This window comes from Crotalus tigris, unplaced genomic scaffold (assembly GCF_016545835.1).
Source record: "Crotalus tigris isolate CLP2741 ecotype Arizona unplaced genomic scaffold, ASM1654583v1 scf7180000021055.717220, whole genome shotgun sequence".
NCBI classification, from domain to species: Eukaryota; Metazoa; Chordata; class Lepidosauria; order Squamata; family Viperidae; genus Crotalus; species Crotalus tigris.
This window is the reverse complement of record NW_024098332.1, coordinates 99,959-116,299: the sequence shown is the minus strand read 5'-3', so window position 1 is coordinate 116,299 and position 16,341 is coordinate 99,959. Positions and strand designations below refer to the sequence as shown.

Below are 16,341 nucleotides of genomic sequence, written 5' to 3'. Positions count from 1 at the left end.
CATGTTGTATTGTCTCATGTGTGGCATAATTTTTTTTAGTACATTAGATGTATAGAAACTTACTCCAGAAGTCTGGGAAGAAATCATAAGATTGTGTATACACTAAAAAAATAATAATTAAATTTACTATGTGTCAGATTCAGATCCTGGTGACTCACCTGAATACAATGATACAATTTTCTTGGTTTTATAATATACTTTGTGGTTTCTTTCTTCTCTGATTTATTTTAATTCCCAGGAAAATAGAGCTATAATGATCAACAAAATATTGAAAACATTTTCCACTGTTTCAGTTGCTGAAAATAGATACTGAGTAGGACCAGGTTATTTGGTACATTTTTCTGCATATACAACATAACACAACATTGATTTAAATGTCATTCATACTGAGAATAGAACACATTCTGTTTCATCTTAGCTTCAGACTTCTGCTATGAGACTTAATAAGTGTACTGTATATACTTTTATACATAATGTTTTTAATTCTATTTTAATTCTACCAATCATATCCTATATGATTCCTTATCCTTTGTAGGATGCATATAAAGGCAGACAATGTTCAACTTAACAGCATAGGCTCATACAACTTCAACCTTTTGGGCCTCTCTAATGAGCCCTTCTTACAACACATATTCGTTTCCATTTTTTTAGGGATATATGTCATCACTTTGTCTGGAAACCTTGTAATCATTCTCCTAACATTAGCTGATCCAAACCTATACATACCCATGTACTTTTTTCTAAGAAATCTATCCTTGCTTGAGATCTGTTATACATCAGTCACTGTCCCCAAAATGCTTGACAATTTCTATTCTGGGAATAAATCCATTTCTTTTATTGGCTGTGCTCTGCAAACTTACTTTTCAGTCTTTCTTGGTAAAGCAGAATGTTTCCTTTTGGGCTCAATGGCTTATGATCCTTATGTTGCAATATGTAAGCTTCTGTATTACCCTGTATTGATGAGTCAAAGAGTTTATACAAGTTTAACTCTAGCCTCTTGGTTAAGTGGAATATTCATGTCTTTTGTTATTACTAGTATGGTGTTCACATTGTCCTTCTGTCACTCTAATGTCATCAACCAGTTCTTTTGTGATATCCCCCCTTTACTGAAACTGGCTTGTAGGATTGAAATTGCTCTTTTTCTGGTAGCAATTCTTTATGTTACTATACCTTTTATTCTGATTTTAACGTCTTATTCTGGAATTATTCTTTATATAATTATTTTGAATCTGAGGGCTGAAAGAAGACTTTTTCCACTTGCTCCTCACATCTTATTGTTGTGACCTTATTCTTTGGTTCTAGTTCTATCATATATCTGAAGCCCAACTCCACTTATTCACCAAACATTGACAAATACATCTCACTTTTTAATACATTCATTAGCCCTGTTTTAAACCCTGTTATATATAATTTGAGGACCAAGGAAGTGAAAGGTGCTTTTATGAGAATCTGGGAAAGAAAACCATTTGATTGAACAATTTTTATAAACTTTTATTGTACAGTATATCCCAAGGAGCTGTAATAGCTGTACATGTTATTTACAAAGCTTATACAAATCTGTTTCCTAAAGGTAAATCTTATAATGATGAAGTATCATTTAGATTTGAAGGATCTAATACTGTTTCAATTAAATTGTCTTAGAGATCTTGTAAAGTGAAATTATGAAAGACTTATTTAGGAAAATACTGAAGAAAAATGGACATAATGAGTAGTCCTTTCCTTTAAATTCTTAATACTAATTTGGATCTTTTATTATCTTACTTAACCTCTAAGAAATAATACTCTCTACATATTGCTTCTAGCAAGGAGGAAAAGACCTCAAGTTTAATATACTGTAATATATGGTATATATAAGGAGACCACAGATATTTTATACGTTATAATTCCATACAAATGAAAAATGTCATAGTTTACTAAAATACATGTTATTTTAGTGAACCATGTATTAACAAGTTTGCTAACCCCAAACAACTTGGGTAGGATAAAATTGGGGAATATACACATAATAAAAATAACAGTATATATATCACAGTAAAAATCTAACCAAATATAAGCAGGAATGGATTTTTTATATACTACATCACAAGGCAAAAAGAGATATTAACAATAGCCTTCAATGTTCAATATAGAGTATAAATATTAAAACTGTAGTTAATGGTTGGAGAAACAAATAGAAGAAAAGGGTAGAAAACATCACTAAAAATCCATAATGTTATTCCTCATGCTTTATTTATATTTTTTTACTTTATTTTTGTATTTTTATTTGGAATAACTTTCTTAAAAATGTGTTAAAAGCTATCCCTCAAAACAGGGATATTAGCTCTGATCACCAATACAAGTACTGTGGGCTTTTTAAAAGAATATATGAAACAGATTCAATCCATATGTTTAAAGTAAAAACATATTCAATCTTTACAGGGAGGTTTGATTCCTTCAATGAATTGTTAACCTTATAGGGTTTCATAAAATCATAGCGCTGGAAGGGACTTTGGAGGTCTTCTAGTCCAACCCCTCTCCTTTTATATATGTATGTACTGTAATTTTATGCATGTATTAATAGTGTGCTGTGTTTTCAAATTCTGTGACTTGATCTTGAACCATTAATAAACAAACAAATTGATAAACATAATGACTAGGTTCGTATAACCTTTGCACATCACAATTATTATACACCAAAAGTCCTTTCCCTCCCTTCTCCCAGGATTTTTTTGTAATTTTGTTTTACTATCTACTTTTTAAAATGTCCAACAATGTTTAGTTTCTTTTCTTATTAAATTGACTTGACACTGAATCCAACTCATCATTGCTTGCCTTGAAATTCAGCATATGCACTTGACTACATTCAGAGTTTATTGTATTATTTTATTTTGCACAATCGAGAATTCCAACTCTCCATGATCACTTTCCTCAACATTTTCCCTATTTACACTTCTATAATTAATGTTCTCAATTAATTATTAAAGGAGAGCTGATTTTCTTAAGGCCTTATTTCAGCTTCTGAAGAAGAATGTTTTCTGTAGCTAGATATTGTGCTTCATAATATATTTAGGAGAGGAACATTGGGAGATTGACAACTGAACATTTTACAGAAAGAATTCATTGAAAAATATTTCAGACAATGTTAGAAACATTTTTGCATAAATGGATTTCTCTTCTCTTTCACACTGTTAAACCTTTATTTTATTTAATATCTAGGTTTCCTTTGAAATAATTAGATAACATGGTTAAAATGCTAATCATTCTGAAAGAAGAACTGCAAGATTGTCAAACACTTAATGCCACAAATAAATATATCCTCTTTCAAAAGATGGGTTACTTATTTTTCTTATCAGCTCAGTTCAAATGATTTCAGATTAGGCAAATACCATGTGTTTTTTTGTCCAAAAGTGCAAAGTCCTTTAGAGTATTTGCATAAACATGTAAATTTTCCACAGAGATGTACTTTTCCAGCATTGCTACCAGAACAGTCTTCCCATTAACCAGGATACATTAATATAGAAAGGCTTCTAATTTCTGGGTGATTCATTTAAGATTTGGGGTGGGAAAAACATTATTTCCATTCTGTGATACTGCTTCTTTAAAAAAAAATGTTTATCTTGCAATATTTTTCAAGTGGTTTGGCCTTGCCCTTTTCCCAGGATTGTGAGAAAGCCCACCCAACTGACTTCCATGTCTAAGGCAGCATTACAACACATATTTCCTTGATTCTAGTACCTTAACCATTAAACTCCAAAGGCTTCATCAAGGTCTAAAAATACACAACAGAAATCCCACAGCAGAACTGTATTATAAAAATCTTTCTTTCTTCCTTCCTTCCCTCCTTCCCTCCCTCCCTCCCTCCCTTCCGAGATTTAAATGGATCTTTTGGCACTTGCTTGTACAGCAATATTTGGATAATGACAAAAGTGATAATACTCAAGATAAAGTTTAATCAATGTGATCAGTTCATTTCATATATTAATTTGTTAAAAGTGATGGGTGAGATTGGAGAACTTAAAATAAATGAGAAGAATATGACCTGTGAATAGAGGGCTGGGAGCTATGAGGAAAGATACAAGGCTCATAGTCTTGCACAAAGTTACTGGATTTCACCAATCCACAAAAAGCACATTTAAACGGAACAAAGGTAAAGAGTAAAAGACCTTAAGTGCAACAGAGAACTAAAGTAACCCTGGGTAAATATACCTTCAGTCCAAGAAAGATTAGGAAATGAAACAGTTATAAAACTTAAAGAATTAAATTCAAAATGCTTACCACGAAAATTTAAAAAATATATGAACTAAATGAAATAAATTTACAATAACCTTTGAATACTGCAGCATGTGAAGTATTTTGTGAATTAAATGAACAGATAACATTTATCTTTATGGGAAAGAGGAATGTTTAAATTTGTTAAGGAAACAGATTGGCTGATTGTATTAAACAAAGTGATAAGTAGACAAAAAAAGAAACACGAAGTTTTGAAAAGATTATGTGATTACAGAAGTATGGATGTGCTGAAATTAATGCCTGTAGAATGTTACAGACATGGTGGAAAATCCCTCTTTTATTTTTTATTCCCTTTTTATGAACTACAAATTTGAAATAATGACAAATGTATTATTAAAGAGACTGAACGTTATAGAATGTGTGTGTGTGTGTGTGTGTGTGTGTGTGTGTGTGTGTAGGTCTTTGGTTATTCGGTTTTTCTCCCACGTAAAATTGGAAGTGTCTTGGTGACGTTTTGATGAAGTCCCATTTGTCATCTTCAGGCTGGTGTTTTCGGCTTCATGTTTCTAGGAGCAATGTGTGATCATAGCTGTTTCTTCCTTTTAACTGCCAGTGGGGGTATGAACTGATTGGGTGGGAGCTTGGCTGTGTTCTGATTGGGTGTTCTGATTGGTTAGGGGCTTGGCTGTGCTCTGATTGGATGGGGGGTTGACTGTGCTCTGATTGGATGGGGGAGTGTTCTGTTTGGGTGGGGGCTTGTTGTGCTCAGGTTAGTCTGAGTTGCAGGGGGATTTAAGATGTTGGGCTGGGTTGCTGTTGTTTGGCTTCGTATTCGTGGTTGTGCCTCATCTTCATGGTGGGTGTCAGTTTGCTTCATGTATGGATTGGAGGGGTTTAAAATGGCTAATGATGCAGCTGTGGTCTGGCTTCTGGTTTGTGGTCATGCCTCATCATCGGTGTGGTTTGACTTTGCTTTTTGCATGGATGTGTGGTGGTGACATCCTGTGTGGTTTACGTGGTTGTGGGTCTGGTGTCATTCTTTGTGTTAGGGACTCGTTTGTCAATAAGGGCGGGTTTCCAAATGGCTGGTAGGTGGGAGGTATTATCTCGCTTATTCATGCTGTGTGGGCGTTTTTCTATCTCGATGGCTTCTCTGATTATTCTGTTATTAAAGTGTTCAGTTTTGGTGATAGTTCTGGTCTTTTTAAAGTCAATTTCATGTCCTGTGGCTTTAAGCTGTTGGACCAGGGAAGAGGTTGGTTCTTCTTTTTTGCCTGAGAAAACCCGAATAACCAATGATCTACATACAAACACCCACGAAAACCTTAGAAAACATATCATAAAATAATCCAAACACCAGGAGGATACTAAAAACAAAACTGTTTAATATAAAAGCTGAGCCTTTCATTGGTCAACACTACCGACATCATCAGAGCGTGATGCAAGATTGCTGGGAGTCCTTCTTATGCTGCCAGGCAGCTTTGTGCTTGGCTCTTTGACCTAGTTACTAGTCCATCCATTCCCTCCATCTGGTTTCTTAAACAGCCCACGTCCTTTATTGTGTCTCTGGCAGCTGCATTCCTGCATATGTTCTTCCAACCAGGGACGCTGCCTTCCTGCTCTGGTGTCCATGAATATGCTGTATCACTGAGGAGGAAGGCAGCATCCCTGGTTGGAAGAACATATATTATGTACAGGAGGGAGAGAGAGAGGATAACGATTTTAACTAAAACTGCTGTAATTAAGATCATAAGTCATTTCTTTAATTATTTTGTTTTTTTCTTTTACCTGCATTGTTTTTTAAATCTTTTCTTTCTTTTCCTTTTCTTCTTTCCTTTTTTTATATATTTCTTATATTTCTTTTTTTCAAATAAAATTGTAAATAAAAATTAGATACAGTGTATGAAATAATACTTCACATAAATGTGGTAATCTATTTATTTTTCATTTCTTGTGCCATGTTCTTAATTCAGAAAATTTTGCAGAGGTCTTCCTCTTGCATACATCAATTAGGTTGAATGTTATACAAAAAAAAAAAAAGAATTCTCAATAATTATCAAATTCCATCTAGTGCAAGAAGAGGCACAATGATAGCCAGAGAAATCTCCCTTGGTTATTACTAGATTTCTAGTCTTGTCTCAATTTATCTTTGATTTTAATTGCATAATTAAGATATAGACATATAAAATGGCAGCTGGTATGCTATGAAGTATATCACTATATGAGGTTATACACTAAAAACTCCCTTTTTACAACCCTGTAATCCTTTAGTTCAAGTTCACAGCAGAGATAGAGATAGGATAGAGATAGAGATAGAGATAGAGATAGGATAGAGATAGGATAGAGATAGAGATAGGATAGGATAGAGAGATAGATAGATAGATAGATAGATAGATAGATAGATAGATAGATAGATAGATAGATAGATAGATAGATAGATAGATAGATAGATAGATGCTCTTCTTGATGCCATGCAGAGTTCACAGCAGATATATCTGCAGGACAGAAATATCTGCCACTACTTAGGATTGAACTCTCAACCTTCTTAGTGGGAGGTGAATGTCTTCACCTCTAGGCCAACACATCACTCTAATACACTATAACACACTCTATAGTTTTTACATAAAAAAATCTGTAAACACTATAGGTATTCTGAGAAAATCATGCAATTTAAGAACTGGAAATGTGATCACTGACTTGGGGGAGGGGGAAGCAAAAGAAAACAAAGATCTTGGAAGGAAAGCACAAGGCATAACATAATTTCAGCACTTTGCTTTCTGATAATTGGACCTTTCTGTAGGTGACATTTCCAAGTCACCTGTTTTGTGAATTGACATGTATTTTTATATAAACTGTTTAAAAAAAGCATCTAGAATATTTTCTCCTCAAAGAAACAGTCCCAGACTTATACTGTTTTATACCCGAAACAATTTGGAAGCACCCTAGAAAGTTACAGATCCCTCTAGGTCAGGGTTATCAAACTCGCCATGTCATGTGATGTGTTGTGATGTATCATATCCTTTTCCCCATTGCCAGAGCTGGGGTAGGCGTGGTTTTGACATGACACATCCGACACCCCTGCTCTATCCATCCATATTTCACAGTATTAGTGAATATCTCCAACTTTATACATTAATTTTTTCAGGGCCTGAGTCGCCTCTTTATTTCGCAAACTATATATGAGAGGGTTGAGTGCTGGAGTAACAATGATATAAAACACAGAAGCCATCTTCACATATTCCATTGAAGTGCTGGGTTTTGGTCGCATATATATTAAAAGGACTGATCCAAAAAAAAGTAAAACTACCATCATATGAGAAGAGCATGCGAAGATGGCCTTATGCTTCCCAAAGAGAGAACCTTTGCCAAAGATGGAGTACAGAATGTGAGTGTATGACATAAGAATTAATAGAAGTGGTAAGACCAAAGTAAATAGACATGAAACAGACATGCACATTTTGGCTTGATGTGTATGTCCATGAACTATTTTCACTAAGGCAGGCATTTCACAGAGAAAATGATCAATCTTATTGTGGTTATCAAAGGGTAAGTTCAAAATCAATGCAGTATTTATGGCAGAAAAGAATAAACCTCCCATCCAACAAACAGTTGCCATTGAAATACAGACCTTTTTAATTATTGTGAGGCTACGCAATGGAAGGCAAATGGCAATGTAACAATCATTGCACTAAGAAGAAAACATTCTGTAATTCCAAATGAAAGGAAGAAGTAACGTTATACCACAGTGGATGAGAGAAATGATCCTTTCCTCAGACAGCATTTGGGGCATCACAGTTGAAGTATAATAAGCCTCCAAGACAGAGAAGTTGGAGAGAAAGAAGTACATAGGGCTGTGAAGGTAAGAATCTACTATGACCAGAAGTACAGGAGCAAGTAGCCAATCATGGCTATCATGTAAATAAAGACAAATGTCACAAAAAGGGCAATATTTGTCACCCAGTGATTTGAGATTCCCATTCTTTAGGCCAAGAAGTCTGATTGACATCTCTCAGGTTGTCCATTACACCTGATAAAATAAAAGAAATCACCATTGGTAATACTAGCCACAGCCTAACAGACCATAATTTTTACAGAGACCCAACAATCTTTTTTGTGGTTGGTAGTTTTTCTTTTTTTCTTTTCCTTGCTTATCAGATATTTTTAGATAGGAACAAGTAGAGAGCTGACTAACTTGTTGCTAATGATATGACATATAGAAAGTTTTGTATTTCAGAAGAAGTTCACCAGTCTAAGGAAAGTAGCATTAAACTGGTATATGGTATTCAATAAAACCAAAAGATGTGTGTGTGTGTGTGTGTGTGTGTGTGTGTGTGTGTGTGTAAATTACAGTTGGTGAGAACTAGAAAAAGTATTAGCTTATAAAGTGTTCAGGGCCAATATATAGCTGTTAATGACACTGCAATTTTTATGCAGTGGATGATAAGGGGTAGAATATAGAACAAAAATTCAGGATGGCACTCCTGAGTGAAGTACTGAATGTAGCTAAAGCTGAAATATTTAGGACATAAAATACAATGCTTGTTTATTGTTAGAAGACCCTATAAAATAACAGGTAAGATAGCTGGATGCTGTTGCTGATATCTCAAGCTTGAGCTAATAAGAATTTTAAAAAGCAATTCCTGGCAGAAAATCTTGACAAACTCTTATCCACCGGGTCTTGAATAGTTAGCAGTGACTGAATGACTGAAATGAAGTTTTATTCATTTTAACCATTTTTATATTTATCTTTTTAACATTTTGTAAGCTGTCCAGAGTCAGTTTATGGTAAGATGGGTAGGGTTTTTGAAGAAAAAGAATTGAGAGAATCTCATCTTATCTCTTAAATTCTAAAAAACCAATAAGCAGAACTTCCCTCCTTCCCCCATCCTTTCTTTCCTTCTTTCTTTCCTTCCTTCCTTCCTTCCTTCCTTCCTTCCTTCCTTCCTTCCTTCCTTCCTTCCTTCCTTCCTTCCTTCCTTCCTGTATTGAATAAGTTTCTACCACCTTGGTGGGTGCATTGCACTGATAATTAACAGATATAATATCATTTGTCATTACTCTTGTTACAATATGATCACAGTAAAGGGGAAAAAACCCTTCAGCAACAGTATGTATTCAAAATAACTGATTTTTTATTACTTTCTACAATTCAAAATACACATTTTTCATGAAAAGAAAAATAATTGTTTCACACATCTGTTCTTGGAGGATATTTTTTTTTAAAAAAAAATTAGATTGCTCTGTCCTTGACTTTTCTCCTCTTTCCCTCCCCACAGAAATATATTAAAAATGAAGATATTCCGCTACTGAAGTTCCACATTTTAGCAAGAATAATATCCAGCCTGCAGAGTAACTGAGAAATATAGATTTTTATATGAAAGCATGAATCTTTTCTGAGATGTGATAAACACATTAGTAATACATATAAGAATAATTGCACAAGCATACAGAATCAATTCTCATGAGACAAATAAGTCTTCCCATGATTTATTTTAATTAGAAATTATGATGTTGAAGCTCAAGCCTGTGGGATCTTGGTGAAATTGTCTATGGCGCTGAATAAGAAAGAACAAGTGTGTATCAGTTAAAATTATTATTTATGATTTCATGAGATATTTCATACCTACCAAGAGCCTTCCTGCCTTTAGTCTACATCTGATTTCATAATAAAGCTGTAAAACTGAGGCTAACATACCCAGAATTCTTCAGCCAATATTTGGCTATGGGATTGCGGAGGTTCATATTTCTTTTTTTAAAAAAAATAATTATAGCGTTCTAAGACTTTTTTCTCCATAATTCAAATTTGACTTTCGAAGTGAAACAAGATATAGACATAAATTAAATCTGAATCCAAAAGGAGAAATGGGTGAGGAGTGGGTGATGTAAGTGTATAAGAAGGGACGATTCCTAGGTTTCTGAAAAATAAAGGCAGGGGAGGTGCTTTCAAACTTTCTCTCTGATGTCATCCCTTTGAGGTAATCAAGGCAAGATAACAAAATTATGAATACCAATTCTATTTGAATTGTGAGATTACAGTACAGAATCTTATGGGATTCCGCATCCTAGAAGATGTTGAAGATATTATTCTTAATGCTAAGTAGGACATAAAGAAAGTTCAAATACTATTGGTCACTATTTGTATTGCAACTATTATCAAATAATAGTACATTCAGAAATGAAGAAGAAAGAATAATGTTTTTTAATTATTTATTTTAAATGATGTATATATCCACCGATATTGTAACAACAATTGGCAATGCAAAAACCAGTAAAAACAATAGAAAACTCCAAATCATAAAATACAAATACATTAAAATGACATAGTCTCATGAAAAATGTTTGTAAAAAAATATTATACAGGTTTGGTGAAGAAATAAATTATTTTATTAAAATAAGTAGTTTTCAGTTAATTACTTGTTTTCAATTAAAATAAATCCTGGTTTTTTTAATTGCCCTTTTGATTCTTGGAGGAAAGAATCCCAAAAAAACAAATGGATTTATTTTTTTATCATCTATTGTTTTTGACTTAGGGAATTTTTGGGAAATAGATCCCTATAAGCTTTGAAAATTATATAGTATAAATGTCACATTTCTTGGGGACTATACAATGTATGTGTGTAAAAAATAGTCAACCAAATACTTTTCTTTTCCAAATTTGCAAAAAGGCACCTTTTACTTCTTGGTTCTTCAAGCTGTATATGACAGGGTTTAAAATGGGGCTAATGAATGTATAAAAAAGGGACAGGTATTTATCAGTATTGGGAAAATAAGTGGAGTTGGGTTTCAGGTACATGATGGAACTAGAACCATAGAATAAGGTCACAACAATGAGATGTGAGGAGCAAGTAGAAAAAGTCTTCTTCCAGCCCTCAGAGGATGAGATCTTCAAAATAGCAATAATGATCGCATAATAAGACAATAAGATCAGAAGAAAAGGTAAAGTAACATACTGTAAATAACTGCTACTGCAAAAACAGCAATTTCAGTCATAAAGATATTTCTACATGCTAGTTTCAGTAAAGGGGGGATATCACAAAAGAAATGATTAATGACATTGGACTCACAGAAGGACAGTCTGAACACCATACTAGTTAGTCCAAATGACATGAAGAACCCACTTAACCAAGAGACTATAGCTAAACTGGTATAAACTCTTTGATCAATCAAGATAGAGTAATACAGAGGCTTACAGATGACAACATCACGATCGTAGCCCATTGAGGCCAAAAGGAAACATTCTGTTCCATCAAGGAAAAAAGAAAAATAGGTCTGTGTAGCACAGCCAATAAAAGAAATGGATTTATTCCCAGAATGAATATTGTCAAGCATCTTGGGAATAGTGACTGATGTAAAATAGATCTCAAGGAAGACTAGATTTCTTAGAAAAAAAATACATGGGTTTATGTAGGGTTGCATCAGCTAACGTAAGGAGGATAATTATAAGGTTTCCACTCAAAGTGATCATATAGATTCCCAAAAATGTAAAAAAGAAAATACTTTGCAAGTAGGACTCATCAGAAAGACCCAAAAGGATGAAATTGATTGGCATTGTACTGTTATGCAACATATATTCTTTCCTTTTATGCATCCTAGAAAAAAAAAGAACCACATATTACTTTATAAATTTAAAATACAATGCTAAGTTATGTAAAAAATATACATAACCTTAAATCTCAGGACATAATCTCAGAGCAATAGCACTAATTATTCAGTTCTGGTTGATCAGAAAAAAAGATTACAAAACCCCATCATTTTTTTCTTTTATAATGGAGACAATTCTTGCCTGCCCTTATTAATTTCTCCATCTGATCAAGGTGTTGTTGGTCATCAGGAATAAACAATTTTGTGGAGAGTGGGAATTATAGTTTCTAAAGAGATTTATTTATTAATATATATAGTCTAAAACTGCATGGCTCCACACTCATAGAATTCTGGGAGACACTAGCATGTATCAAAAATTATCATTACATAGACTTTTATGATAAAAACGAGCATTTATTTGTTTCATATTCAGTTGGTTTCTAATGTTTCTTTCCATTCCAGAATCTTTTGAACATCTTACATCTACCAATAAATTTTGGCTTAATATCTGAATGCCATCAATCTTGTCCATAAAAGTAAAAGAAAGAGAAATCCACTCTGCTTCACTGCAGATGTATATAAGATAGTATAGGGGGGGGAGGGAAATCAGCATATAGTAGATATAAAAACAGTGGAAATGTACCTGAGGGAGAGGCATAGAAGAACCTGCAGAAAGAAGTCAAATCCTTATTACTGTTGCTAAAGCATACAGTAGAAACAGGAGGAACTGACTAAATGGGGAGATAAAATATTTTCAGATATGTTAATAACAGAAGGAGAAAAATTGTTCAATCGCCAAAATAAAAAATACAAACAATTCTTATGTTAAGGGAAATCTTACTGTAGTAAACCATCTAAACAAATACTTTTGCTCACTCTTCTCAGGAGTAGATGCCCGAAACAAAAACAGATTTGGGGATCATACTAGCCATGCAGGTTCTTTTCCAAGGTTTTTAGAGGTGGAGGTGGCAGGTGAGCTAATCCACTTAAAGCTTAATAAAGCAATGGGCCCAGATGGTATCCATCCCAGAGTTCTCAGGGCACTTCTAGATATGCTTGCTGGATCATTAACAGATCTGTTCAACCAGTCACTTCTAATATGTGACGTTCTCCAGGACTGGCAAACAACTAATATCATACCCATCCACAAGAAGAGGGTTAGGGAAGAAGCTGGAATTATAGGCCAGTAAGCTTAACATCCCCTTTATGGATTACTGCCTTGTCATGGCGAAGGGGCTTGCGTAACTCAATGAAGCTATAAGCTATGCCATGTAGGGCCACCCAAGATGGACAGGTTATAGCAGAGAGTTCTGACAAAATGTGATCCACTGGAGAAGGAAATGGCAAACCACTCCAGTATCTTTGCCATGAAAACCCAATGGACAGTACTAAAAGGAAAAAAGATATGACGCTGGAAGATGAGCCCCTCAGGTCAGAAGGTGTCCAATATGCTACTGGGGAAGAGCAGAGGGCTAGTGCTAGTAGCGCCAGAAAGAATGAAGCGACTGGGCCAAAGCCGAAAGAACGCTCAGCTGTGGATATATCTGGTGGTGAAAGGAAAGTCCGATGCTGTAAAGATTTTTTCTCCATAGGAACCTGGAATGTAAGATCCATGAATCAAGGCAAGCTAGACGTAGTCAAAAAAGAGATGACAAGACTGAACATCGACATCTTAGGAATCAGTGAACTAAAATGGACAGGAATGGGTGAATTTAACTCAGATGACCATCAGGTATATTACTGTGGGCAAGAATCCCTCAGAAGAAATGGAGTAGCCTTCATAGTCAATAAAAGAATAGGAAAAGCAATACTGGGATACAATCCCCAAAATGACAGAATGATCTCAATTCGAATCCAAGGCAAACCATTCAATATCACAGTAGTCCAAATCTATGCCCCTACCACTGGTGCTGAAGAGGATGAAATTGACCGGTTCTATGAAGCCCTACAGCACCTTATAGAATTAACACCCAAAAATGATGTCCTTATCATCATGGGGGATTGGAATGCTAAGGTAGGAAGCCAAAAGATAACCGGAATAACAGGCAAGTTTGGCCTTGGAGTACAAAATGAAGCAGGGCACAGGCTAATAGAATTTTGTCAAGAGAATACGATGGTCATAACAAACACTCTTTTCCAACAACCCAAGAGACGGCTCTACACATGGACATCACCAGACGGTCAACATAGAAATCAGATTGACTATGTGCTCTGCAGCCAAAGATGGAGAAGCTCTATACAGTCAGTAAAAACAAGACCAGGAGCTGACTGTGGCTCAGATCATGAGCTTCTCGTTGCAAATTTTAGGCTTAAATTGAAAAAAGTAGGGAAAAGCACTAGGCCACTCAGGTATGAACTAAATCATATTCCTGATGAATATACAGTAGAGGTGACAAATAGATTTAAGGAACTGGATCTGATAGACAGAGTGCCTGAAGAACTATGGATGGAAGTTCGCAACATTGTACAAGAGGTAGCAACTAAAACTATCCCAAAGAAAAAGAAATGCAAGAAAGCAAAATGGCTGTCTGAGAAAGCTTTGCAAATAGCTGAGGAAAGAAGGGAAGCGAAAGGCAAAGGAGAAAGAGAAAGATACACCCAATTGAATGCAGAATTCCAGAGAAGTAGCTAGAAGAGATAAGAATGCCTTCTTAAATGAACAGTGCAAAGAAATAGAAGAAAACAACAGAATAGGGAGGACCAGAGATCTCTTCAAGAAAATTGGAGATATGAAGGGAACGTTTCATGCAAAGATGGGCATGATAAAGGACCAAAAGGGCAGAGACCTAACAGAGGCAGAAGAGATTAAGAAGAGATGGCAAAACTACACAGAAGAACTATACAAGAATGAGCTTAACATCCCAGATAACCACAATGAGATGGTCATTGACCTCGAACCAGACATCCTAGAATGTGAAGTGAAATGGGCCTTAGAAAATCTGAGCAACAACAAAGCTAGTGGAGGTGACAGTATTCCAGCTGAGCTATTCAAAATCTTAAAAGACGATGCAGTAAAAGTGCTACACTCAATTTGCCAGCAAATTTGGAAAACTCAACAGTGGCCACAGGATTGGAAAAGGTCAGTTTACATTCCAATTCCAAAGAAAGGCAATGCCAAAGAATGTTCAAACTATCGCACCATTGCACTCATTTCACATGCTAGTAAAGTTATGCTTAAAATCCTACAAGCTAGACTCCAGCAGTATGTGGATCGAGAACTACCAGAAGTACAGGCAGGATTTCGAAGAGGCAGAGGAACTAGAGATCAAATTGCCAACATACACTGGATCATGGAGAAAGCTAGGGAGTTCCAGAAAAACATCTACTTCTGCTTCATTGACTATGCGAAAGCCTTTGATTGTGTGGATCACAACAAATTGTGGCAAGTTCTTAAAGAGATGAGAGTACCAGACCATCTCATTTGCCTCTTGAGAAACCTATATGCGGGTCAAGAAGCAACAGTGAGAACCGAACACGGAACCACTGATTGGTTCAAAATTGGAAAAGGAGTCCGGCAAGGCTGTATACTATCGCCCTGCCTATTTAACTTATATGCAGAGCACATCATGAGAAAGGCAGGGCTAGATGAATCAAAAGTTGGAATTAAGATTGCTGGGAGAAATATCAACAACCTAAGATATGCAGATGATGCCACTCTAATGGCAGAAAGTGAAGAGGAACTAAAGAGCCTCTTGATGCGGGTGAAGAAGGAGAGTGCAAAAGTTGGCTTGAAACTCAACATTAAGAAAACCAAAATCATGGCATCCGGCCCTCTCAATTCCTGGCAAATAGATGGGGAAGAAATGGAGGTAGTGACAGATTTTATTTTTCTGGGCTCAAGATCACCTCAGATGGGGACTGCAGCCAAGAAATTAAAAGACGCTTGCTCCTGGGGAGGAAAGCTATGGCAAATCTAGACAGCATTCTAAAAAGCAGAGACATCACCCTGCCAACAAAAGTGCGTATAGTCCAGGCCATGGTTTTCCCAGTTGCAATGTATGGCTGTGAAAGTTGGACCATAAGAAAGGCTGAGCGCAAAAGAATTGAGGCCTTTGAACTATGGTGCTGGAGAAGTCTCCTGCGAGTCCCTTGGACTGCAAGGCGTTCAAACCGGTCAGTCCTAGAAGAGATCAACCCCGACTGCTCTTTAGAAGGCCAGATCCTGAAGTTGAAACTCAAATACTTTGGCCACCTAATGAGAAGGAAGGACTCACTGGAGAAGGGCCTAATGCTGGGAAAGATTGAGGGCAATAGAAGAAGGGGATGACAGAGAATGAGATGGCTGGATGGAGTCACTGAAGCAGTAGGTGTGAACTTAAATGGACTCCAGAAGATGGTAGAGGACAGGAAGACCTGGAGGAACGTTGTCCATGGGGTCGCAATGGGTCGGACATGACTTCGCAATTAACAACAACAACAACAACAACAAGCTTAACATTTGTAGTAGTGAAATTAATGGAATCCCTGCTGAAAAAACGGATTAACAAACATTTAAAAGTGCACAATGTGATGGACCCAAAGCAACATGACTTTACTGAGGGTAGATCATGT

General features: G+C 35.7%; 2 pseudogenes; one reads left to right on the top strand and one right to left on the bottom strand.

The window, feature by feature from the left end:
* Positions 1-536: 536 nt before the first annotated feature.
* LOC120319960 lies at positions 537-1,474 on the top strand (annotated as a pseudogene).
* Positions 1,475-10,837: 9,363 nt separating this feature from the next.
* On the bottom strand, positions 10,838-11,765 carry LOC120319959 (annotated as a pseudogene).
* Between the last annotated feature and the right edge of the window lie 4,576 nt (positions 11,766-16,341).